The sequence below is a fragment of the Mobula birostris genome, chromosome 1 (assembly GCF_030028105.1).
Source record: "Mobula birostris isolate sMobBir1 chromosome 1, sMobBir1.hap1, whole genome shotgun sequence".
Taxonomy (NCBI): domain Eukaryota; kingdom Metazoa; phylum Chordata; class Chondrichthyes; order Myliobatiformes; family Myliobatidae; genus Mobula; species Mobula birostris.
This window is the reverse complement of record NC_092370.1, coordinates 149,036,826-149,064,740: the sequence shown is the minus strand read 5'-3', so window position 1 is coordinate 149,064,740 and position 27,915 is coordinate 149,036,826. Positions and strand designations below refer to the sequence as shown.

At 44.8% G+C, this 27,915-nt stretch overlaps 1 protein-coding gene across 4 annotated transcripts in view; it reads left to right on the top strand.

The window, feature by feature from the left end:
• The window catches only part of znf106a (zinc finger protein 106a), a 125,801-nt gene that overhangs the window by 8,555 nt on the left and 89,331 nt on the right, over positions 1-27,915 (top strand). For all 4 annotated transcript variants that reach the window (XM_072263475.1, XM_072263466.1, XM_072263455.1 and 1 more), the window contains exon 2: positions 14,395-14,467. The gene's annotated coding sequence lies outside the window, so the exon portion shown is untranslated. The remainder of the gene's footprint in view (positions 1-14,394; positions 14,468-27,915) is intronic.

The window sequence follows — 27,915 nt, the reverse complement described above, 5'->3', positions numbered from 1 at the left end:
AGGTACTCTGGAGGCCTTTCTTCCTTTATCCTGAACTTGTCTCATTAGGTTTCAACCGGCCATATTTCTGCTGCCAAGGTGAGAATTTTACCGTGCTGCCAGTCTTGTATTAATTACAAATTTCAGCCGGCCATATCGTGAGACATGCGCAGCCCGTTTTCCGAATCATCAAATTTCAACCGGCCATATCCTGTCACCCGCAGCAATGTAAAAGAGCCAACTGCTTACCTAAAATCCTGTATCCAAACGGGTCGTCCAATCCCGTCAAGGTACCAGTCCCAATGGGCGAGGGGCAAAAATGCTCGATCAGACACAAGGAGTAGCCAGAGGTAAACTACCTCGGGGCACCTGCTACTCATTATGTTCAATTCAAGCCCCCTGTCACTTACTCAGCCCAGAGAGACGTCCCCTATGTTGGGATCCGAGTCATGGCACCAAATGTAAACATATGCGGGTTCTTTTTTAACATTTAAGGATAAATTGGACAGATACATGGATGGGAGGTGTATGGAGGGATATGGTCAGTGGGACTAGGCAGAAAATGGTTCGGCACAGCCAAGAAGGGCCAAAAGGCCTGTTCCTGTGCTGTAATTTTCTATGGTTTGTAGAATGTCTGTGAGATGGCTTTTTAGAACAGCTTGTTGTTGAGCCCACTAGGGGATCAGCTGTACTGGATTTGGTATTGTGTAATGAACCGGAGATGATTGGAGAGATTGAGGTGAAAGAACCCTTAGGAGGCAGTGATCATAACATGATTGAGTTCACTGTGAAATTAGAAAAAGGGAAGCCGAAATCTGATGTGTCTGTATTTCAGTGGAGTAAAGGAAATTACAATGGCATGAGAGAGGAACTGGCCAAAGTTGACTGGAAAGAGACACTGGCAGGAAAGACGGCAGAGCAGCAGTGGCTGGAGTTTATGTGAGAAATGAGGAATGTGCAAGACAGGTATATTCCAAAAAAGAAAAAATTTTCGAGTGGAAAAAGGATGCAACCGTGGTTGACAAGAGAAGTCAAAGCCAAAGTTAAAGCTAAGGAGAGGGCATACAAGGAAGCAAAAATTAGTGGGAAGACAGAGGATTAGGAAGTCTTTAAAACCTTACAAAAGGAAACCAAGAAGGTCATTAAGAGAGAAAAGATTAACTATGAAAGGAAACTAGCAAATAATATCAAAGAGGATACTAAAAGCTTTTTCAAGTATATAAAGAGTAAAAGACAGGTGAGAATAGATACAGGACCGATAGAAAATGATACTGGAGAAATTGTAATGGGAGATGAGGAGATGGCAGAGGAACTGAACAAGTATTTTGCATCAGTCTTCACTGAGGAAGACAGCAGTATACCAGACACTCAAGGGTGGCAGGGAAGAGAAGTGTGCGCAGTCACAATTACGACAGAGAAAGTACTCAGGAAGCTGAATAGACTAAAGGTCAATAAATCTCCTGGACCAGATGGAATGCACCCTCGTGTTCTGAAGGAAGTAGCTGTGGAGATTGCGGAGGCATTAGCGATGATCTTTCAAAAGTCGATAGATTCTGGCATGGTTCCGGAAGACTGGAAGATTGCAAATGTCACTCCGCTATTTAAGAAGGGGGCAAGGAAGCAAAAAGGAAATTATAGACCTGTTAGCTTGATGTCGGTGGTTGGGAAGTTGTTGGAGTCGATTGTCAAGGATGAGGTTACAGAGTACCTGGAGGCATATGACAAGATAGGCAGAACTCAGCATGGATTCCTTAAAGGAAAATCCTGCCTGACAAACCTATTACAATTTTTTGAGGAAATTACCAGTAGGCTAGACAAGGGAGGTGCAGTGGACGTTGTATATTTGGATTTTCAGAAGGCCTTTGACAAGGTGCCACACATGAGGCTGCTTAACAAGATAAGAGCGCATGGAATTACGGGAAAGTTACATACGTGGATAGAGCGTTGGCTGATTGGCAGGAAACAGAGAGTGGGAATAAAGGGATCCTATTCTGGTTGGCTGCCGGTTACCAGTGGTGTTCCACAGGGGTCTGTGTTGGGGCTGCTTTTTACATTGTACATCAATGATTTGGATTATGGAATAGATGGCTTTGTGGCTAAGTTTGCTGACGATACGAAGGTAGGTGGAGGGGCTGGTAGTGCTGAGGAAACGGAGAGTCTGCAGAGAAACTTGGATAGATTGGAAGAATGGGCAGAGAAGTGGCAAATGAAGTACAATGTTGGAAAGCGTATGGTTATGCACTTTGGCAGAAAAAATAAACGGGCAGGCTATTATTTAAATGGAGAAAGAATTCAAAGTTCTGAGATGCAACGGGACTTGGGAGCCCTCTTGCAGGATTCCCTTAAAGTTAACCTCCAGGTTGAGTCGGTAGTGAAGAAGGCGAATGCAATGTTGGCATTCATTTCTCGAGGAATAGAGTATAGGAGCAGGGATGTGATGTTGAGGCTCTATAAGGCGCTGGTGAGACCTCACTTGGAGTACTGTGGGCAGTTTTGGTCTCCTTATTTAAGAAAGGATGTGCTGACGGAGAGGGTACAGAGAAGATTCACTAGAATGAATCCGGGAATGAGAGGGTTAACATATGAGGAAAGTTTGTCCGCTCTTGGACTGTATTCCTTGGAGTTTAGAAGAATGAGGGGAGACCTCATAGAAACATTTCGAATGTTAAAAGGCATGGACAGAGTGGATGTGGCAAAGTTGTTTCCCATGATGGGAGAGTCTAGTACGAGAGGGCATGACTTCAGGATTGAAGGGCGCCCTTTCAGAACAGAAATGCGAGAAAAAATTTTTAGTCAGAGGGTGGTGAATCTATGGAATTTGTTGCCACGGGCGGCAGTGGAGGCCAAGTCATTGGGTGTATTTAAGGCAGAGATTGATAGGTATCTGAGTAGCCAGGGCATCAAAGGTTATGGTGAGAAGGCGGGGCAGTGGGACTAAATAGGATAAGATGGATCAGCTCATGATAAAATGGCGGAGCAGACTCGATGGGCCGAATGGCCTACTTCTGCTCCTTTGTCTTATGGTTTCTAACTTTGCTAGATCAAATAACAACAGCACAAAAAGATCGTTACTTATCTTTCCACCCATTTATTTCTTCGAGCTCAGCCGGCGAGTGAACTTGGACCCGACATCAGGGAGAGAACCAATCTCATCTCTCCGGCGGTTCAACAAGTTCACTGCCTGATGTCAGAATTGTCAGAAGTTATAAGGCCACCGATACAAAAGAACAATCAGCTGATCACCATTCCGGCCAAGTCAATGGACTATTGATACAAAAGTACAGTCAATTTGTTAGATACTCCAGCCACCTTAATTAAAGAAAGGAATGTCCTACCTGGTTTGCTGGAGCCACAACTTAATTACAAAGATAAGAACATCCGTCAAATTTATGCTTTAATTAAGAAAGGAATGTTCTGTCCAATTTCCATCAGGTACTGCTTTTTGTCAAATTCAAAAGGTGTGAAAAGCCCAGAGACATCTGATGTGGATATGGGTGAACCTTAACCCTTATCTTCTCCAAAGGAAGCAGCTGTGAGACATTATTCAAACACACTGCAGTCACAGATATAGTACTGAATCCATTGTTTACAGGGATCTGAGAATCCCCTTTTCCTTAAACTTTATCATATCCAGGAGTCTCTTGGGCCCTGTCGTATCCGCCTCCACCACTGTCACTGGCAGCCCATTCCACGCACTCACCACTCTCTGCGTAAAAAAAAGTCCTCTGTACCTACCTCCTCTTATCCTCTGATCCACTGCACCTCTCCTGTACCTGCTTCCAAGCACCTTAAAACTGTGCCCTCTCGTGCTAGCCATTTCAGCCCTGGGAAAAGGCCTCTGACTATCCACACGATCAATGCCTCTCATCATCTTATACACCTCTAACAGGTCACCTCTCATCCTCCGTCACTCCAAGGAGAAAAGGCCAAATTCACTCAACCTGTCTTCATAAGGCATGCTCCCCAATCCAGGCAACATCCTTGTAAATCTCCTCTGCACCCTCTCTATAGCTTCCACACCCTTCCTGTAGTGAGGCGACCAGAACTGAGCACAGTACTCCGCAAGTGCGGTCTGACCAGGGTTCTATATAGCTTCCTTTTCTTTTATGACTAAATTCCTAAGCTCTCGTCATTCAGCATTCCATTACCCTTTCTTGTCTTTTCTCCTTACACTGGTCCTGAGCTTTGATCAGCTTGTCATTACACAACTCCTACTTGTCAGATCTGAACTTGCTTGGTAACACAGATGCTCCCAAATAACTCTGCGCTTCTGTTAATGTTATGTTTTACCTTCCCCCAATTTAGTATTTTACCACAAGGCCTGTACTTACCCTATTCAGAGCTATCTTAAAATCTAAGGAGTAATGATCACTATTTTCAGATGCTCTCCCACTGCAAGGCTGGTCACCTGGCCCGGCTCATTTTGCAAAAACAAAGTCAAGTATGGTCACTCTTGTTGGATTATCCACATACTGTTTCAAGAAACACTCTTAGATGCACTGAAGAAATTCTGACCCATCTAGTACTCTTCTACAGGAAACCCTAGTCAATGTTGTGGATATTAGAACGCCCACTCTAGCAATCTTGTTCCTTTCCCACCTTTCCACAGCCTGTCTACATATTTTTATCTCCTGCTGGCTAATGGGAGGCCTATAGAGTGGCTGCATCTTGCTTATTTTCGTCTGTATTGCCTCAATTGATGAGACCTCCAGTTTGTCCTCAAACCTTAAGGACCTTGTTTGCGAGCACAGAAATCCATATCTCATCTCCTTACTGTAGTTCTAATTTTTCTTGCCACTTTCTTAAGCAGAAAAGTCAGTTGTGCTGTAACTTGGCTGCTGCTGCTTTACCCTCTGAGCCCATCCTTCCCAACAGGACATCTGTTTGAGAAATAGTTGCCCACAGGGAATTCCTGTACTCCCTGACTACATCTACAATCTGGTGGTCATCCGCTCACTTCCTGCCTATGTCGGCAATAATCGTAGAGTGACCAGATCACTAAGCATGTTGCCCACGATGTCCTCAACAGCGTAGATGTAATTCCATCTTTGTTTGTAGCTGGAGCCACTTCTTTACCATTGTCCATAGAGACACTTGAAGTCTCTTGATTTCTTACAAGTTGTAAGAGTTGCAGCGTTCCACAGATCACCAAGATCTCCACTTCACTCAAACCACAACCTTTTGTATTCTGAAGTCATGAGGTTTACTGAGTGAATTAAAGAAGTACTGTGGAGAGAAGGAATGTTCTCACACTTGGAGTACTGTGTCCAGTTCTGGTCACCTCACTATAGGAAGGATGTGGAAGCATTGGAAAGGGTACAGAGGAGATTTACCAGGATGCTGCCTGGTTTAGAAAGTATTCATTATGATCAGAGATTAAGGGAGCTAGGGCTTTACTCTTTGGAGGGAAGGAGGATGAGAGGAGACATGATTGAGGTGTACAAGATAATAAGAGGAATAGATAGAGTGGATAGCCAGCGCCTCTTCCCCAGGGCACCACTGCTCAATACAAGAGGACATGGCTTTAAGGTAAGGGGTGGGAAGTTCAAGGGGGATATTAGAGGAAGGTTTTTTACTCAGAGAGTGGTTGGTGCGTGGAATGCACTGCCTGAGTCAGTGGTGGAGGCAGATACACTAGTGAAGTTTAAGAGATTACTAGACAGGTATATGAAGGAATCTAAGGTGGGGGCTTATATGGGAGGCAGGGTTTGAGGGTCAGCACAACATTGTGGGCTGAAGGCCTGTACTGTGCTGTACTATTCTATGTTCTATAAATACAAAAATACCAACTAGTTGCTGCCCCTGAGCCGCCTTTCCTGCTGAGGCTCCAACAAAGTAATAATGAGACCCAGGTGACATTGATAATACATTGCTCAGTAAGCTACTTTTTAAGTTTAGAGTTTGCGGTGTTCGGATATGGCTAAAAGATGGGCTAATGTTTAAACGACAGTCAGGATAAAAGTGTAATTTTCCGACTGTCAGGCATAGATTGACTACTGTGTGACAGGTGGGTCGGTACAGCATATTAACAGATTATATTAATGACTTCAGAAACAAGTTCTCAGGTTATGGCAGTATTCCCCTCCTGCAAAAAAATGTGTGTGACCCAAACAGTTTGCAAATCAGAAATGTACCTGCAAATTGAGTTCTGAAACAACAGAAGATGCCAGAGAATCCATCCGGTTGGTCTCTCAAACTCATTTATGTGTACGAGCCATACATCAGTCAGGTGTTCACAATTGGATCAAAAAATCCAATTGTGAGGAAAGAGTCTAGTCTGCAAAGGGATGTACAATTGCTAGAAAAAGTTTGTGAACCCTTTGCAGTTGTCTGGTTTTCTGCATTATTTACTCATAAAATGTGGTCTGATCTTCATCAATGTCAGAGACAAATGCAATCTGCCTAAAATAATAACACACAAACACCTGTACTTTTCCTCAGTACTGGGAACACCATTCAAACAATCACAGTCTGGGTTCAAAACAGTATATGAACCTCTGGGGTAATGCCTTCTACAAAAGCTATCTGGAGTCAGGTGTTCCAATCATGAGATGAGATTGGCAGTATGGGTTGTAGAGGTGCCCTACCCGATTTTAAAAAAAAAGACACACAAAGTCAGTTTACTGACAGAGCCTGCCCTTCTCAAGAAAGATCTGTTTATGTGCACCGTGCCTCAATGAAAACAACTTTCAGAGGAGCTCAGAAGAAGAATTGTCGAGATGCATAAAGCTGGAAAAGGCTACAAAAGCATTTCTAAAGACCTGAGTGTTCATCAATCCACAGTAAGAGAAACTCTACAATTGGAGGAAACTCATCCCTAGGAGTGGGTGTCCTGCAAAGATCACACCAAGAGCACAATGTGCAATGCTGAAGGAGATGAAAAAGAACCCAAAAGACCTGCAGAAATCTCTAGAGCTTGCTAAAGTCTGGCTTTACGTGTCCACTCAAAAGAAAAACACTGAACAAGAATGGTGCTCATGGAAGGACACCACGGAAGAAACCACTGCTTTCCATTAAAAACATTGTTGTATGTCTCAAGTTTGCAGAAGACCACCTGGTTATTCCACAATGTTCTGTGGACAGATGAAACAAAAGTTGAACTTTCTAGTAGAAAGTTAAGTTTCTAGCATCGTTATGTTTGGAAGAAAAAAGGCACTGCAGACTAACACCAAAACCTCATCCCAACTGTGAAGCATGGTGGAAGGAGCATTATGATTTTGGGCTGCTCAGCTGCCTTAGGGCCTGGCCAGCTTGCAATCATTGAGGGATCAATGAATTCAAAATCGTATCAAGACATTTTACAGGAGAATGTCAGGGTAGTCGCCCATTACTTGAAGCTTCATAGAAGTTGGATGATGCAAAAAAACAATGATCTGAAACACAAAGAGGAAATCGACAACAGAATGGTTTAAAGAGGAAAATTCATGTTTTGGAATGGCCAAATAATAGTGCAGACCTTAACCCAATTGAGATCAAAGCAACACTTTCAGTACACTGGATGAACTCAACAGGTTGGGCAGCATCAGTCAGAAATGATGAGTCGACGTTTCGGGCTGGAACCCTTCGTCAGGACTGAAGAATGAAAGATGGGGAAGGATTTGAAGAATGCTTGTAGCGTCAGTTGATAGACCAGTAATTTGAAAGACAAAGGGGTGGGGGAGGGGAAGCATTGACGTCATAGCCCTGAAAACAATGGGTGGTAGAAGAAGGAGGCGGAACCATGAGGGAGCTATACCTCTTCCCACCCCGCCACATGCAAAAATGCCATTCCCTATTCCCAGTTCCTCAGTCTCCGCCGCATCTGCTCCGAGGATGAGGCTTTCTGTTCCAGGACATCTCAAATGTCGTCTTTCTTTAAGGATCGTGGTTTCCCTTCTACCGTCATCAATGATGCCCTCACCCGCATCTCCTCCATTTCCCACACTTCGGCCCTCACCCCATCCTCCCGCAACCACAACAAGGACAGAGTTCCCCTTGTCCTTACCTATCACCCCACCAGCCTCCAGATCCAGCACATTATCCTCCGCAACTTCTGTCACCTTCAACAGGACCCGACCACTAAGCACATCTTTCCCTCTCCACCCCTCTCTGCTTTCCGCAGGGATCGGTCCTTCCGCGACTCCGGTATCCACACATCCATCCCCACTGATCTCCCACCCGGCACTTATCCCTGTAAGCATAAGTGCTACACCTGTCCCTACACCTCATCTCTTGCAACCATTCAGGGCCCCAAACAGTCCTTCCAGGTGAGACAACACTTGTGAGTCTGTTGGGGTCATCTATTGCATCCGGTGCTCCCAGTGCGGCCTCCTCTACATCGGTGAAATCTGATGCAGATTGGGAGACCGCTTCGTGGAGCACCTCCACTCTGTCCGCCACAACAGACAGGATCTCCCGGTAGCCACCCACTCAACTCTCCTTCCCATTCAGATATGTCCATGCATGGCCTCCTCTACTGCCATGATGAGGCTAAACAAGTTGGAGGAGCAACACCTCATATACCGTCTAGATAGTCTCCAGCCCCTTGGTATGAACATAGAATTCTCCAACTTCCGGTAATTCCCTCCCCCTCCCTTCCTCTATCCCTATTTCACTCTGCCTCCTCCCCTAGCTCCCTCATGGTTCCGCCTCCTCCTTCTACTACCCATTGTTTTCAGGGCTATGACGTCAATGCTTCCACTCCCCCACCCCTTTGTCTTTCACATTACTGGTCTATCAACTGACACTACAAGCATTCTTGAAATCCTTCCCCATAGAAACATAGAAAATAGGTGCAGGAGTAGGCCATTCGGCCCTTCGAGCCTGCACCGCCATTTATTATGATCATGGCTGATCATTCAACTCAGAACCCTGCACCAGCCTTCCCTCCATACTCCCTGATCCCCGTAGCCACAAGGGCCATATCTAACTCCCTCTTAAATATAGCCAATGAACTGGCCTCAACTGTTTCCTGTGGCAGAGAATTCCACAGATTCACCACTATCTGTGTGAAGAAGTTTTTCCTAATCTCAGTCCTAAAAGGCGTCCCCCTTATCCTCAAACTTTGACCCCTCGTTCTGGACTTCCCCAACATCGGGAATAATCTTCCTGCATCTAGCCTGTCCAATCCCTTTAGGATTTTATACGTTTCAATCAGATCCCCCCTCAATCTTCTAAATTCCAACGAGTACAAGCCTAGTTCATCCAGTCTTTCTTCATATGAAAGTCCTGCCATCCCAGGAATCAATCTGGTGAACCTTCTTTGTACTCCCTCTATGGCAAGGATGTCTTTCCTCAGATTAGGGGACCAAAACTGCACACAATACTCCAGGTGTGGTCTCACCAAGGCCTTGTACAACTGCAGTAGTACCTCCCTGCTCCTGTACTCGAATCCTCTCGCTATAAATGCCAGCATACCATTCGCCTTTTTCACCGCCTGCTGTACCTGCATGCCCACTTTCAATGACTGGTGTATAATGACACCCAGGTCTCGTTGCACCTCCCCTTTTCCTAATTGACCACCATTCAGATAATAATCTGTTTTCCTATTTTTGCCACCAAAGTGGATAACTTCGCATTTATCCACATTAAATTGCATCTGCCATGAATTTGCCCACTCACCCAATCTATCCAAGTCACCCTGCATCCTCTTAGCATCCTCCTCACAGCTAACACTGCCGCCCAGCTTCGTGTCATCCGCAAACTTGGAGATGCTGCATTTAATTCCCTCATCCAAGTCATTAATATATATTGTAAACAACTGGGGTCCCAGCGCTGAGCCTTGCGGTACCCCACTAGTCACTGCCTGCCATTCTGAAAAGGTCCTGTTTATTCCCACTCTTTGCTTTCTGTCTGCTAACCAATTCTCTATCCACATCAATACCTTACCCCCAATACCGTGTGCTTTAAGTTTGCACACTAATCTCCTGTGTGGGACCTTGTCAAAAGCCTTTTGAAATTCCAAATATACCACATCCACTGGCTCTCCCCTATCCACTCTACTAGTTACATCCTCAAAAAATTCTATGAGATTTGTCAGACATGATTTTCCTTTCACAAATCCATACTGACTTTGTCCGATGATTTCACCGCTTTCCAAATGTGCTGTTATCACATCTTTGATAACTGATTCCAGCAGTTTCCCCACCACCAACGTTAGGCTAACCGGTCTATAATTCCCAGGTTTCTCTCTCCCTCCTTTTTTAAAAAGTGGGGTTACATTAGCCACCCTCCAATCCTCAGGAACTAGTCCAGAATCTAAGGAGTTTTGAAAAATTATCACTAATGCATCCACTATTTCTTGGGCTACTTCCTTAAGCACTCTGGGATGCAGACCATCTGGCACTGGGGATTTTTTTGAATGACCATCTTTCATTCTTCAGTCCTGACGAAGGGTTCCGGCCCGAAACGTCGACTCATCGTTTCTGACTGATGCTGCCCGACCTGCTGAGTTCATCCAGCGTACTGAAAGTGTTGTTTTGATCTTTTACAGCATCTGCAGATTATTTTGTGTTTACAACCCAATTGAGATGCTGTGGCATGACCTGAAGAGGGCTGTCCATGCAAGGTATCCCAGAAATATTTATGAACTGAAACAGTTTTGCATGGAGGAATGGTCTCAAGTTCCTCTTTGTTGTTGTGCAAGTCTGATCAGCAGCTATAGGAAATGTTTGGTAGAAACTATTGCTGCAGCTTAATGTGAAAAAGACTAAGGAGCTGGTAGTAGACCTGAGGAGAGCTAAGGTACCGGTGACCCCTGTTTCCATCCAGGGGGTCAGTGTGGACATGGTGGAGGATTACAGATACCTGGGGATACGAATTGACAGTAAACTGGACTGGTCAAAGAACACTGAGGCTGTCTACAAAAGGGTCAGAGCCGTCTCTATTTCCTGAGGAGACTGAGGTCCTTTAACATCTGTCGGAGGATGCTGAGGATGTTCTACGAGTCTGTGGTGGCCAGTGCTATCATGTTTGCTGTTGTGTGCTGGGGCAGCAGGCTGAGGGTAGCAGACACCAACAGAATCAACAAACTCATTTGTAAGGCCAGTGATGTTGTGGGGATGGAACTGGACTCTCTCACGGTGGTGTCTGAAAAGAAGATGCTGTCTAAGTTGCATGCTATCTTGGACAATGTCTCCCAACCACTACATAATGTACTGGGTGGGCACAGGAGTACATTCAGCCAGAGACTCATTCCACTCAGATGCAGCACAGAGCGTCATAGGAAGTCATTCCTGCCTGTGGCCATCAAACTTTACAACTCCTCCCTTGGAGGGTCAGACACCCTGAGCCAATAGGCTGGTCCTGGACTTATTTCATAATTTACTGGCATAATAATTTACTTATTACTATTTAACTATTTATGGTTCTATTACTATTTATTATTTATAGTGCATGCGCCACTGTAATGAAAACCAATTTCCCCCGGGATCAATAAAGTATGACTATGACTAAAGAAGGTTGTACCAGTTACTAAATACGTTCACATATTTTTCCAGCCTGCACTATGAATGATTAAACAATGTGTTTAATAAAGACTTGAAAAGAACAATTGTTTGTGTGTTATTAGTTTAGGCAGAAACTGTCTATTATTGTGACTTAGATGATGATCAGACCACTTTTTATGAGCAATTAATTCATAAAACCAGATAACTGCAAAGGGTTCACGAATTTCTTACAACTGTAATTAGGAAAGGTTTAGAGGGATATAGGCTCATGAAGGCAACTTGTTTAGCATGGATGAGTTGGACTTCAGGTCCTGTTTCTGTGCTGAGGAACTTCACTCTATGACTAGGGTTGCAATCAGGGATAAACCATTTAGCATTGAGATGAAAAAAATTTTCTCCAGAGAACTTTGACTTGTGGAATTCTCTTGCACAGAAGCTAAAGTCAAGCCATTAAATATGTTCAAAGTTCAAAATTCAAATTTATTATCGAAGTATATATATGTTAAAATATACTCCCTGAAGAACGTGGTCTGGATGGTGGGAAGGCTTTTCCTGTGGTAGTCTGGGTTATGACCATAAGATATAGGAGCAGAATTAAGCCATTTGGCCCATCAAGTTTGCTGTGCCATTTCATCATGTTTGATCCATTTTTCCTCTCAGCCCCAGTCTCTTCCCTTCTTCCTGTATTCCTTCACACCTTGACCAATCAAGAATCTATCACCATCTGCCTTAAATATACATAAAGATGGCCTCCACAAATGCCTGTGGCAAAGAATTCCACAGATTCACCACTCTCTGGCTAATGTCACGAACCCCGTGACGGGTTGAAAAGGACCAGCAGAAATGGAACACACCTGGAGTCTGGTTTGCTATAAATTAAGACTATATTTATTACCACTACGAATTATTAACATTAAACTGAATAATACAATACAGGTTATAAACTACTATATACAGATATATATATATCCTTCCGTAAATGTGATACAAAAATAATATCCAGGAGATCGGTGTCAGGTAAGTTTAAGTAGTTCAGTTCACTTTGTGTTGCGTCGAGTTGAATTGATGGAGAGAGAGAGAGTTAATTGAGTTGATGTTCCAGTTGGCAGCTTTAGTTTTTCTTGCTTCCGAAGTCTTCAGAGTCACTTTATGTGACCCCCACACAGACACAGATGGACAGAGAACATCTAGGGAACGGTCTACTAACCCACGGCACAGGTTCACCAACAGCAGACCCCCACGGGCAAGCTCTTACCCGCACTGGTAATCGCGGGTCGAAATTAATCGGTCTGTTGCCTCCACCCTCGTGGTGGTCTTAGACTCCACCAGTGGTTTCTCGGGTAGCTTCCGCAGTTCCCTCGTGTCGTGTCTCCTCTGTCGTTATCAGACCAAAGGATCAACTTTTTATAATCCCTCCAAAATTCCAGCATCCGTTAGCTCAACCGCTCTGAGCTGTTACCATGGTGACTTCCCAGCTCGTGTCTCAGCTCGCACCGTACCCTCTCTCTCTTTTAATTGCCTCCTTGTTCATCAGACTGCAGAACTTTCTAGCAGTTTCTCACCTGCGTGACACTAAAGAAATTCCTCCTCACCTCCATTCTGAAAGGATGCGACTCTTGTGAGTCTATGTCCTCTGGTTTTAAACTCTCCCACCATAGGAGACATTCTGTCTGCATCCATTCTATCAAGGCCTTTCACCATTCAATAAATTTCAATGAGGTCACCCCTCACTCTTCTGAATTCTAGTTAATACAGGCCCAGAGCCAACAGAAGCTCTTCAAATGACAAGCCATTCAATCCTGGAATAATTTTCATGAATCTTCTTTGAACTCTCTCCAGTTTCACCACATCCATTCTAAGGGGCCCAAACCTGCTCACAGTACTCTTAAGTGAGGCCTCACCAGTGCTTTATAAAGTTTCAACATTACATCCTTGCTTTTATATTATAGCCCTCTTGAAATGAATATTAACATTGCATTTGCCTTCCTCATCACAGACTCGACCTGCAAATTACCTTTAGGGAATCCTGCACAAGGACTTGTAAGTCCCTTTGTACCAGTTTTTTGTAAGTGCATGACCATACACTTCTCGACACTATTCCATTTGCGATTTCTTTGCCCATTCCTCTAATCTGTCTGTCCTTTTGTAACCTCTCCTTCCTCAAAGCTACTTGCCCCTCCACCTATCTACAAACGGTTTGTACATATTGTCTGCAAACTTTGCAACAAAGCCATCAATTCCATCACATAACATAAAAAGAATTGGTCCCAACACAGACCAGTGTGGAACACCAGAAAAGGCTCCCCTTTATTCTCACTCTTTGTTTCCTGCCAATCAGCCACTGCTTTATCCATGCTAGAATTGCTATATCCACTATTTTTTTGTGTAAGCTTTTCCGTTCGAGGGCATTGGTGTTTTCATACTAGGCCATGATGCAACCAGGCAGGGTTTTCTCCAAAATGCAGCGATAGAATGCTAGGTTGAGTTGCATATTATTCTTGGGGTCAGAGGGATCGAGGAATATGGGAAGAAAGTTGAAAACAAGACTGAATGAGCTATGATCATAGTTAAATAGCCTACTTTTTTGTGTTTTCTAAAAATTCTGTGTAATTCAAGCTCTTCACAAGAATTTATCTGCCAATCTTATTTGGTGTTTGCGTTACTCCAGACCCAATCAGGAGTTTGGATTCTAATATGCTTGTCCATTAATTGGCCATCTCCATCCTGTAAAAGGTGAGTATATTTGTGGGATGTGTGGTAAGGTGCTTATTCTAGTCCTGTTCAGCGCTCTTCTTCACCTTATCTGATATGTTAACAGTTGCTGATTCAAAGTTGAAAATTGAGCTATGAAAAATAGAAACCACATGCAGTTTGGTCTCTTGCTTTGCATGACACTGGTATTCCCTTCAATTTTCAGTTGCCTCTCAATTTTATTTTCCATCTCATCCATTCCCAGACTTCTGACTTTGCTGTATTTTTTTCCAACAAGACTCATTGTGAACTTGAAGGACATCTGCCCGGCCATGTCGTAGCCCTCGTAGTCCTGCATCGACAATTTTTAGGTAAGCAAATCATCTTTCCTTTTTCTCATTTTTTTATGGCATAGGTGACAAAGCCTGTTGGGTTTCTGCTGGTTCTTGGAGCGATCTCTTCTACTCAATGGGTCAAGTTGTAATGTAAAATGGGGACAAAATCAAAATGAGTGACAAATACAGGACTGAATGTGTTGTATTTGAATGCATGTAGTATAAGGAATTGGGAAGGTGAACAGTTATAGATTGGCATGTATGATGTTGTGGGCATCTCTGAATCGTGGCTGAAAGATTATAGCTGGGAGCTTAATGTCTAACTATACACATTGTATTGAAAGGAAAGGCAGTTAGGCAGAGGGGGTGGGTTGGCTGTGTTGGTAAAAACTGAAATTAACTCATCAGAAAGAGATGACATATGATCAGAAAGGATAGAACCGTTGTGGCTAGAGCCAAGAAACTGCAAGGATATAAAGTCCCTGATGGAAGTGAAATACAGACCTCCGAGGTAGAAAATGCACGTCAAAAGGGCAGTGTTACGGTATGCAGGTAGATTGGGAAAATCAAGTTGGTGCTGGATTCCGGGGGAGAGGGGAGTTTTGTAGAATGCTTATGAGACAGCTTTTTAGATCAGCTTGTGGCTTAGTCCACTAAGGGATCAGCTATTCTGGACTGGGTGTTGTGTAAAGAACCAAAATAGATTAGAGATGTCAAGGTAAAGGAACAGTGATCATAATATGATAGAATTCACTCTGTAAATGGAGAAGTAGAAGCTAAAGTCAGGTGTATGAGTATTACAGTGGTGTCAAGAGAATTACAAAGATGAGGGATAAGCTGGCCAAAGTTGACTGGATGGGGACACTCGTAGGGATGACAGTAGATGAGCAATTCGGAAGGCACAGGATAGATACATCCCAAAGACGTAGTAGTAGTCTATGGGCAGGATGACACAACCGTGGCTAACAAAGGCAGTCCAAACCAACTTAAAAGCCAAAGAGAGGGCATATAATGGAGCAAAAAATCATGGGAAGTCAGGATTCGGAAGCTTTTAAAAACCAACAGAAGGCAACTAAAAAAGACAAAGAAGGAAAAGATGCAATACGAAGGTAAGCTAGCTAATAATATTAAGAAAGATACCAAAAGTTTTTTCAGATATATGAAGTGTAAAAGAGGGGCGAGAGTAGATATCAGACACTGGAAAATGATGCTGGAGAGGTGATAATGGGGGACAAGGAAATGGAGGATGAACTGAATAAGTATTTTGCTTCAGTCTTCACTGTGGAAGGCATTAGCAGTATGCTGCAAGTTCAAGAGTGCTATGGGGCAGAAGAGAGTGAAGTTGCCATTGCTAGCGAGAAAGTGCTGGAGAAACTGAAAGGCCTGAAGGTAGTTAAATCACCTGAACCAGATGGTGTACACCCCAGGGTTCTGAAAGTGGTGATAAGGAGGTTGTGAAGGCATTAGTAATGATCTTTCAAGGATCAATAGATTCTGGCTTGATTCCGGAGGAAAGAAAATTTGCAAATGTTGCTTCACTCTTCAAGAAAGGAGAGAAGCGGAGGAAAAGAAATTATAGCAACAAGTGCAAAATGCTGGAAGAACTCGGCAGGCCAGGCAGCATCTATGGAAAAGAGTACAGTCAATGTTTCAGGCTGAGACCCTTCAGGAAGAGTCCTGAGGTAGGTCCTGCTGAAGGGTCTCAGCCCAAAACATCGACTGTTTACTCTTTTCCATTGATACTGCCTGGCCTGCTGAGTTCCTCCAGCATCTTGCAGTGTTTTACTTAGATTTCCAGCATCTGCAGATTTTCTCTTGTTTGTGTAAATAAATCATAGGCCATTTAGTCTGACCTCAGTGGTTGGGAAGATATTGGAGTCAATTGTTAGGGTGTAGATTTAGAGTACTTTCGGAGTTATTTCTGATCCACACTGACTGTAGTCTCAGGTGAGGAAGTCAACAAATGTATAGAGACCCAAGTTTTGGAGCTTGTTGATTAGAACTGAGGTATGATGGTGTTAAATGCTGAGCTGCAGTCAATAAACAGCAGCCTGAGGTATTGCTATTGTCCAGATGATCCAAGGCCAAGTACAGAGCCAGTGAGATTGCATCCACTGTAGACTTATTGTGGTGACAGGCGAATTGCAGCAGCTCCAGAACATTAGGAGTTGATTCTGGCTGTGACCAACCTCTCAAAGCACTTCATACAGTAGATGTGAGTGCAACTGTGCAGTTGTCTTTAAGGAAGCACACCCTGCTGTTGGGCACCTTTTTGAAGCAGGTGTCCCACCTCTGACTGCAGCAGTGAGAGTTTGAAGATATCCTGCAACACTCCTGCCAGTTGATTGGCACAGGATTTCATTGCCCGACCAGGTACACCATCCGGGCCTTGCGAGGGTTCACCCTCTTGAAAGACGGTGGCCTCTGAGACAGAGATCACAGGGTCCCCAGGTGCTGCAGAGATTTGCATAGATGTAAATAACAAACATGAGAAAATCTGCAGATGCCGAAATCCAAAGCATCACACACAAGACGCTGGAGGAAACCTGCATCTATGAAAGCAGTTGATGTTTCAGGTTGAGATCCTTCATCACGACTGGAAAGGAAGGAGCAGAATCAGAATAAGAAATTACGGGGAAGTGGATTAAAAAGTTCAAGATGGCAGGAGATAGGTGAAACCAGGTGAGGGGGTGTAGTGAAGGTCTGGGAAGTAACATAGAACATAGAATAGTACAGCACAGTACAGGCCCTTCGGCCCACAATGTTGTGCCGACCCTCAAACCCTGCCTCCCATATAAGCCCCCACCTTAGATTCCTCCATATACCTGTCTAGTAGTCTCTTAAACTTCACTAGTGTATCTGCCTTCACCACTGACTCAGGCAGTGCATTCCACGCACACTCTCTGAGTAAAAAACCTTCCTCTAATATCCCCCTTGAACTTCCCACCCCTTACCTTAAAGCCATGTCCTCTTGTATTGAGCAGTGGTGCGCTGGGGAAGGGGTGCTGGCTATCCACTCTATCTATTCCTCTTATTATCTTGTACACCTCTATCATGTCTCCTCTCATCCTCCTTCTCTCCAAAGAGTAAAGCCCTAGCTCCCTTAATCTCTGATCATAATGCATACTCTCTAAACCAGGCAGCATCCTGGTAAATCTCTTCTGTACCTTTTCCAATGCTTCCACATCCTTCCACATCCTTCCTATAGTGAGGTGACCAGAACTGGACACAATACTCCAAGTGTGGCCTAACCAGAGTTTTATAGAGCTGCATCATTACATCGCAACTCTTAAACTCTATCCCTCGACTTATGAAGGCTAACACCCCATAAGCTTTCTTAACTACCCTATCCACCTGTGAGGCAACTTTCAGGGATCTGTGGACATGTACCCCCAGATCCTTATGCTCCTCCACATTTCCAGGTATCCTGCCATTTACTTTGTACTCTGCCTTGGAGTTTGTCCTTACAAAGTGTACCACCTCACACTTTTCCGGGTTGAACTCCATCTGCCACTTCTCAGCCCACTTCTGCATCCTATCAATGTCTCTCTGCAAACTTTGACAATCCTCTACACTATCTACAACACCACCAACCTTTGTGTCGTCTGCAAACTTGCCAACCCACCTTTCTACCCCCACATCCAGGTTGTTAATAAAAATCACGAAAAGTAGAGGTCCCAGAACAGATCCTTATGGGACACCACCAGTCACAATCCTCCAATCTGAATGTACTCCCTCCACCACGACCCTCTGCCTTCTGCAGGCAAGCCAATTCTGAATCCACCTGGCCAAACTTCCCTGGATCCCATGCCTTCTAACTTTCTGAATAAGCCTACCGTGTGGAACCTTGTCAAATGCCTTACTAAAATCCATATAGATCACATCCGCTGCACTATCCTCATCTATATGCCTGGTCACCTCCTCAAAGAACTCCATCAGGCTTGTTAGACACGATCTGCCCTTCACAAAGCCAAGCTGACTATCCCTGATCAGACCATGATTCTCTAAATGCCTATAGATCCTATCTCTAAGAATCTTTTCCAACAGCTTTCCCACCACAGACGTAAGGCTCACTGGTCTATAATTACCCGGACTATCCCTACTACCTTTTTTGAACAAGGGAACAACATTCGCCTCCCTCCAATCCTCCGGTACCATTCCTGTGGACAACGAGGACATAAAGATTCTAGCCAGAGGCTCAGCAATCTCTTCTCTCGCCTCGTGGAGCAGCCTGGGGAATATTCCGTCAGGCCCCGGGGACTTATCTGTCCTAATGTATTTTAACAACTCCAACACCTCCTCTCCCTTAATAACAGCATGCTCCAGAACATCAACCTCACTCATATTGTCTTCACCATCATCAAGTTCCCTCTCATTGGTGAATACCGAAGAGAAGTATTCATTGAGGACCTCGCTCACTTGCACAGCCTCCAGGCACATCTTCCCACCTTTATCTCTAATCGGTCCTACCTTCACTCCTGTCATCCTTTTGTTCTTCACATAATTGAAGAATGCTTTGGGGTTTTCCTTTACCCTACTCACCAAGGCCTTCTCATGCCCCCTTCTTGCTCTTCTCAGCCCCTTCTTAAGCTCCTTTCTTGTTTCCCTATATTCCTCAATAGACCCATCTGATCCTTGCTTCCTAAACCTCATGTATGCTGCCGTCTTCCTCCTGACTAGATTTTCCACCTCACTTGTCACCCATGGTTCCTTCACCCTACCATTCTTTATCTTCCTCACCGGGACAAATTTATCCCTTACATCCCGCAAGAGATCTCTAAACATCGACCACATGTCCATAGTACATTTCCCTGCAAAAACATCATCCCAATTCACACTCGTAAGTTCTAGCCTTATAGCCTCATAATTTGCCTTTCCCCAATTAAAAATTTTCATGTCCTCTTTTGATTCTATCCTTTTCCATGATAATTATGAAGGCCAGGGAGCGGTGGTCACTGTCTCCCAGATGCTCACCCACTGAGAGATCTGTGACCTGACCCGGTTCATTACATAGAAACATAGAAAATAGGTGCAGGAGTAGGCCATTCGGCCCTTCGAGCCTGCACCGCCATTTATTATGATCATGGCTGATCATCCAACTCAGAACACCGCCCCAGCCTTCCCTCCATACCCCCTGACCCCCGTAGCCACAAGGGCCATATCTAACTCCCTCTTAAATATAGCCAATGAACTGGCCTCAACTGTTTCCTGTGGCAGAGAATTCCACAGATTCACCACTCTCTGTGTGAAGAAGTTTTTCCTAATCTCGGTCCTAAAAGGCTTCCCCTCTATCCTCAAACTGTGACCCCTCATTCTGGACTTCCCCAACATCGGGAATAATCTTCCTGCATCTAGCCTGTCCAATCCTAGTACTAGATCTAGTATGGCATTCCCTCTGGTCGACCTGTCCACATACTGTGACAGAAATCCATCCTGGACACACTTAACAAATTCTGCCCCATCTAAACCCTTGGAACTAATCAGGTGCCAATCAATATTAGGGAAGTTAAAGTCACCCATGATAACAAACCTGTTATTTTTGCACCTTTCCAAAATCTGCCTCCCAATCTGCTCCTCTGTATCTCTGCTGCTACCAGTGGGCCTACAGAATACCCCCAGTAGAGTAACTGCTCCCTTCCTGTTCCTGACTTCCACCCATATTGACTCAAAAGAGGATCCTGCTACATTACCCACCCTTTCTGTAGCTGTAATAGTATCCCTGACCAGTAATGCCTCCCCTCCTCCCCTTTTTCCACCCTCTCTATCCCTTTTAAAGCACTGAAATCCAGGAATATTGAGAATCCATTCCTGCCCTGGTGCCAGCCAAGTCTCTGTAGTGGCCACTACATCATAATTCCATGTATGTATCCAAGCTCTCAGTTCATCACCTTTGTTCCTGATGCTTCTTGCATTGAGGTACACACATTTCAGCCCTTCTACCTTACTGTCTTTACACCGTTTATTTTGCTTCTCTTTCCTTAAAGCCTCTCTGTATGTTAGATCTGGCTTTACTCCATGCACTTCTTTCACTGCTCTATCGCTCTGGGTCCCATTCCCCTCGCAAATTAGTTTAAACCCTCCTGAACCATGCTAGCAAACCTACCTGCAAGGATATTGCTCCCCCTGGAGTGCAGGTGCAACCCATCCAATCTGTATAGGTCCCACCTTCCCCAGAAGAGATCCCAATGATCTAAAAATCTAAAACCCTGCTCCCTGCACCAACTCCTCAGCCACACATTCAACTGCCATCTCCTCCAATTCTTACCATCTCTGTCACGTAGCACTGGCAGCAACCCTGAGAACGTTACCCTTGAGGTCCTGTTCTTCAGCCTTCTGCCTAATTCCTGAAACTCACATTTCAGGACCTCATCCCTCTTCCTGCCTATGTCGTTGGTCCCAACATGCCTCACGACTTCTGGTTGCTTTCCCTCTCGTACCAGGATGTCGTGCACCCGGTCAGAGACATCCCGGACCCTGGCACCCGGGAGGCAACAAACCATGCGGGTGTCCTTCTCACGTCCACAAAATCTCCTGTCTGCTCCCCTGACTATAGAGTCTCCAATGACGACAGCTCTCCCCTTCTCCATCCCACCCTTCTGCACCACAGGGTCAGACTCAGTGCTGGAGGCCCTGCCACCGTGGCTCACACCTGGTCGGTCGTCCCCGCCAGCAGTACCCAGGATGGTAAACTTATTATTCAGGGGCATGGCTACAGGGGTGCTCTGCACTACCTGTCTGCTCACTTTCGCTTTCCCCCCTCTGACTGTCACCCAACGACCTGCTTCCGACAGCCTAGGTGTGACTACCTCCCTGTAGCTCTCATCTATGACTGCCTCATTCTCCCTTATGAGTGGAAGGTCATCCAGCTGCTGCTCCAGATTCCTTACACGGTCTTCCATATCGCCCAGCCGCATGCACTTCTGGCAGATGTAACTCTGCGGGAGAGAGGCATTCCCCCAAGACTGCCACATCTCACATGAGAGGCACATCACCGTCTCAGGAGGCATTTTAAAGACTAACTGCGAGCTAGTTTGTCCTCCGCCTGTTCTCGTCAAAGCCTCAAAGCTCCACTCTTTCACTGGCCCACTCACGCAGTTGATTGGTGAAAGAGATAAAAGGCTAGAGAAAGGGGAATCTGATAGGAGAGGACAGAAGACCATAGAAAAATGGAAGGGAGAAGTATCAAGACATAAGACATAGGAGTGGAAATAGGGTATTCAGCCTATCAAGTTCGCTCTGCCATTTATTATGAATCCCATTCAACCTCATATACCTGTCTATCAACCATATCCCTTGATGCTCCGACCAATCAGGAATCTACCAACTTTCGCTTTTAATATACCTACGGATTTGGCCTCAACCACAGATTCACCGTTCTTTGGCTAAAAAAATTGTCCTTACATCTGTTCTAAAGAGTCGCCACATAATTTTTCGGCTATGGTCTCTAGTTCTGGATACCTCCACCACATTCCTGTAAGCAGTCCTTTCAACATTCATTAGGTTTCAATGTGATCCCACCCCCGCATTCTTCTAAATTCCAGTGAGTTCGAGTCCAAAGCTGCCAAATACTCCTTGTACGTTAACCCCTTCATTCCCGGAATCATCCTCATCAACCTCCTCTGGACTCTCTCCAATGACAATACATCTTTTCTGAGGGAAGGGGTCCAAAACAGTTGACAATATTCCAATTGTGGCATGACTAGTGTCCTATAAAGCCTCAGCATTATCTCCTAGAGTTTATATTCTATTCCCTTGATATAAGTGGCAGCATTGCATTTGCCTTCTTTACCACAGACTCAACCTATAAATTTACCTTCTGGGGGTCTCGCATGATCAACTGCACATCTGATGTTTGAATTTTCTCCCCATTTAGATAATAGTCTGCACTATTGTCTCTTTTACCAAAATGCATTATCATACATTTCCCAACACTGTATTCCTGCTGCAATCATATTGCTTCCTCAGTACTGGACTGGACTGAGTACAAACTGGACTGGTCAAAGAACACTGAGGCTGTCTACAAGAAGGGTCAGAGCCGTCTCTATTTCCTGAGGAGACTGAGGTCCTTTAACATCTGTTGGACGATGCTGAGGATGTTCTATGAGTCTGTCGTGGCCAGTGCTATCATGTTTGCTGGTTGTGTGCTGGGGCTGCAGGTTGAGGGGAGCAGACACCAACAGAATCAACAAACTCATTCATAAGGCCAGTGATGTTGTGGGGATGGAACTGGACTCTCTGATGGTGGTGTCTGAAAAGAGGATGCTGTCTAAGTTGCATGCCATCTTGGACAATGTCTCCCATCCACTACATAATGTACTGGTTGGGCACAGGTGTACATTCACCAGAGACTGATTCCACCAAGATGCAGCACAGAGCGTCATAGGAAGTCATTTCTGCCTGTGGCCATCAAACTTTACAACTCCTCCCTTGGAGGGTCAGACACCCTGAGCCAATAGGCTGGTCCTGGACTTATTTCATAATTTGCTGGCATAATTTACATATTACTATTTAACTATTTATGGTTCAATTACTATTTATTATTTATCGTGCAACTGTAACAAAAACCAATTTCCCTGGGATCAATAAAGTATGGCTATGACTATGACTACCTACCCCTCCACCTATCTTTGGCAAACTTTGCCACAAAGTCATCAATTCCATTATCCGAATCACTGACAAACAATGTGAAAAGTAGCGGTCCCAATACTGACCCCTGAGGAACACCACTTGTCACTGGCAGCCAACCAGAAAAGGTTCCCTTTATTCCCACTTGCTGCCTCCTGCCTGTCAGCTATTCCTCTATCCATGCCAGTATATTTCCTGTAATACCATAGGATATTATCTTGTTAAGCAGCCTTATGTGAGGCACCTTATCAAATGCCTTCTGAAAGTGTAAGTAAATGACATCCACTGCCTCTCCTTTCTCCCCCCTGCTGATTACTTCCTCAAAGAATTGTAACGGATTTGTCAGGCAGTGTTTCCCTACACGGAAACCATGCTGACTTTGACTTATTTTATCATTAGTCTCCAAGTACCCTGAAACCTCATCCTTAATGATAAACGCCAACACTTTCCGAACCACTGAGATTAAGCTAACTGGCCTATAGTCTGTCTTTTGCCTTCCTCCCTTCTTAAAGAATGCTGCCATTTTCAATTTTTCCCATGCTAGAATCAAGGGATTCTTGAAAGATCATGACCAATACATCCATTATCTTTTCAGCAACCTCTCTCAGGACTCTGGGATGTAGTCTATCTGGTCCAGGTGACTTATCCACCCTAAGACCTTTGAGTTTGCCTGGCACTTTTTATTTGTAATAGCAATGGCACTCACTCCTGCTCCCTGACACTCACGGACCTCTGGCACACTGCTGGTGTCTTGCACAGTGAATACTGATGCAAAAGTACTTACTAAGTTCATCTGCCATTTCTTTGTCTCCCATTACTACGTCACCAGCATCCTTTTCCAGTCGTTCAATATCAACTCTCCCTTCCCTTTTATCTATATACTACTAAAACTCTCATGCTCTGTCTATTTGTGACCTCCAATTGGCGCAAACGGTGCATTACAGCGGCATTTTTTTTGGCTAAATCAAATTAAAATGCGCTAACTTACAGAATGCAGGTAAAGTTCAGGGTTATATATTCGTATAAAATTGCTCATTCACCAAAACTCAACGGGCTGGCTTTCACCAATTTTTGCTCAAGAGTCTTCGGCAAGGAGGTTGAGGAAGGAGACTATGCCACATTTGGAGAGGGTGAGAGGTGGTGAAGAAATGACAGGTAAACTGATTCAGTGTGATGCTTGCATGATGTGGGAGGTCAGGGACACAGATGGTGCCTCTGGCTGCTACAACTGTGAAAAGTGTGTCCAAGTTCAGCTCCTGAAGGACCGTATTGGGGCACTGGAGAAGCAACTGGATAACCTCAGGTTCATCCAGGAAAATGAGAGTTTTCTGGACAGGACCTACAGCGAGATCGTTACACCGAAGACACCAGAAGAGAGCAGCGGGGGGCGACGATGAGGAAGGGATGGATGCTTGGAGTACAGGAGACTTCTTGAAAACAGGTTCACCCTCTTGGAAGCTGTTGGGACAGAAGACACTGCCAGTCTGAGAGGCGGACAGGTCTGCGAGTCAAAAATTGGCGCTGAAGCAAAGCCAAGGAGACAGACGTAAGGCAGAGCCGTGGTAGTAGGGGACTCCGTAGTGAGAGGTACAGAAAGGGGTTTCTGCGGCAACAGGCGGGATTTAAGGATGGTGTGTTGCCTCCCTGGTGCCAGGATCAAGGACGTCACGGACCGATTGCAGGACATCCTCAAGGGTGAAGGTGAACAGCCAGAAGTGGTAGTGCATGTTGGCACAAATGACGTCGGGAAGAGGAGGAAAGAAATTCTGCAGCGTGACTTCAGAGAACTCGGAAGAAGGCTGGAAAGCAGGACCTCCAGAGTGGTTATCTCCGGTTTGCTTCCAGTTCCTCATGCTGGTGAGGGCAGGAACAGGGAGATAGGGGATCTGAATGTGTGACTGAGGAGCTGGTGCGTGAGGCAGGGATTTAGATTCTTGGACCACTGGGATCTGTTTTGGGGTAAGGATGAATTGTACGGAGGAGACGGGCTGCACCTTAACAGACGGGGGACCGGCATTCTGGCAGGCAGGTTTGCCACTGCTACACGGGTGTGTTTAAACTAAGTAGTGGGGGGGGGGGGGGGGGGGGAGGGGAAATATAAGGATGGAGTTAAAGGGAATGAGAGAATAAGAAAAGTTAAGAAAGACAACAGAATTAACAGGGCAGAAAGCTCAGGAAGGGATCAGAGAGTATGGCCGAGTGCAATAGGAATCGATGTGAAAGGTGAGGGGAGTAATGGATTAAAAGTATTATATATGAATGCATGAAGTATAAGAAATGAAGTGGATGAGCTTGAGGCTCAGTTGGAAATTGGCAAGTACAATATTGTAGGAATAACAGAGACATGGCTGCAAGAGGACCAGGGCTGGGAAATGAATATTCAAGGGTATACGTCCTATCGAAAGGACAGATAGGTGGGCAGAGGGGGTGGGGTAGCTCTGTTGGTAAGGAATGAAATTCAGTCCCTTGGGAGGAGCAATATAGAATCAGGAGATATAGAGTCAGTATGGATAGAACTGAGAAATTGTAAGGGCAAAAAGACCCTAATGGGAGTTATCTACAGGCCCCCAAACAGTAGCCTGGATATAGGGTGCAAGTTGAATCAAGAGTTAAAATTGGCATGTTGCAAAGGTAATGCTACGGTTGTTATGGGGGATTTTAACATGCAGGTAGATTGGGAAAATCAGGTTGGTATTGGACCCCAAGAAAGGAAGTTTGTGGAGTGCCTCCGAGATGGATTATTAGTGCAGCTTGTACTGGAACCTACTAGCGAGAAGGCAATTCTGGATTTAGTGTTGTGTAATGAATTGAATTTAATAAGGAAACTCGAGGTAAAGGAGCCATTAGGAGGTAGTGACCATAATATGAAAAGTTTTAATCTACAATTTGAGAGGGAGAAGGGAAAATCGGAAGTGTCAGTATTGCAGTTGAACAAGGGGGACTATGGAGCCATGAGGGAGGAGCTGGCCAAAGTTGACTGGAAAGATACCCTAGCAGGGATGACAGTGGAACAACAATGGCAAGTGTTTCTGGGAATAACACAGCAGGTGCAGGATCAGTTCATTCCAAAGAGGAAGAAAGATTCTAACGGGAGTAAGGGGCAACTGTGGCTGACAAGGGAACTCAAGGACAGTATAAAAATAGAAGAGAAGAAGTATAACATAGCAGAGATGAGCAGAAAGCCAGAGGATTGGGAAACTTTTAAAGAGCAACAGAGGATAACTAAAAAGGCAGTACGGGGAGAAAAGATGAGATACGAAGGCAAGCTAGCCAAGAATATAAAGGAGCATAGTAAAATCTTCTTTAGGTATGTGAAGAGGAAAAAATTAGTTAAGACCAAAGTTGGGCCCTTGAACACAGAAGCGGGTGAATTTATTATGGGGAACAAGGAAATGGCGGACAAGTTGAACAGGTACTTTGGATCTGTCTTCACTAGGGAAGATACAAACAATCTCCCAGATGTAATAGTGGCCGGAGGAACTAGGGCAACGGAGGAACTGAAAGAGATTCACATTAGGCAGAAAATGGTGTTGGATAGACTGATGGGACCGAAGGCTGATAAATCCCCAGGGCCTGATAGCCCCAGAGTACTTAAGGAGGTGGCTCTAGAAATCGTGGACGCATTGGTAATTATTTTCCAATGTGCTATAGATTCAGGATCAGTTCCTGAGGACTGGAGGGTAGATAATGTTATCCCACTTTTTAAGAAGCGAGGGAGGGAGAAGACAGGGAATTATAGACTGGTTAGCCTGACATCAGTGATGGGGAAGATGCTGGAGTCAATTATAAAGGATGAAATAGCGGCACATTTGGATAGCAGTAACAGGATTGGTCCGAGTCAGCATGGATTTACGAAGGGGAAATCATGCTTGACTATCCTTCTGGAATTTTTTGAGGATGTAGCTATAAAAATGGACAAGGGAGAGCCAGTGGATGTAGTGTACCTGAACTTTCAGAAAGCCTTTGATAAGGTCCCACATAGGAGATTAGTGGGCAAAATTAGAGCACATGGTATTGGGGGTAGGGTACTGACGTGGATTGTAAATTGGTTGGCAGACAGGAAACAAAGAGTAGGGGTTAACGGGTCCCTTTCAGAATGGCAGGTGGTAACTAGTGGGGTACCGCAAGGCTCGGTGCTGGGACCGCAGCTATTTACAATATACATTAAAGTAACATTAGTAAATTTGCAGATGACACAAAGCTGGGTGGCAGTGTGAAATGTGTGGAGGATGTTGAGATAATGCAGGATGACTTGGACAGGTTGGGTGAGTGGACAGATACAGTTTAATGTGGATAAATGTGAGGTTATCCTCTTTGGTGGCAAGAACAGGAAGGCAGATTACTATTTGAATGGTGTCAAGTTAGGAAAAGGGGAAGTACAACGAGATCTTGGCGTCCTTGTTCATCAGTTACTGAAAGTAAGCAGGCAGTGAAGAAAACTAATGACATGTTGGCCTTCATAACAAGGGGAGTTGAGTATACGAGCAAAGAGATCCTTCTGCAGTTGTACAGGGCCCCGGTGAGACCACACCTGGAGTATTGGTCTCCAAATTTGAGGAAGGACATTCTTGCTATTGAGGGAGTACAGCGGAGGTTCACGAGGTTAATTCCTGGAATGGCGCGACTGTCATATGTTGAAAGATTGGAGCGACTGGGCTTGTATACACTGGAATTTAGAAGGATGAGAGGGGATCTGATTGAAACATATAAGATTATTAAGGGATTGGACACGCTAGAGGCAGGAAACATGTTCCCGATGTTGGGGGAGTCCAGAACCAGAGGCCACAATTTGAGAATAAGCGGTAGGCCATTTAGAATGGAGTTGAGGAAAAACTTTTTCACCCAGAGAGTTGTGGATC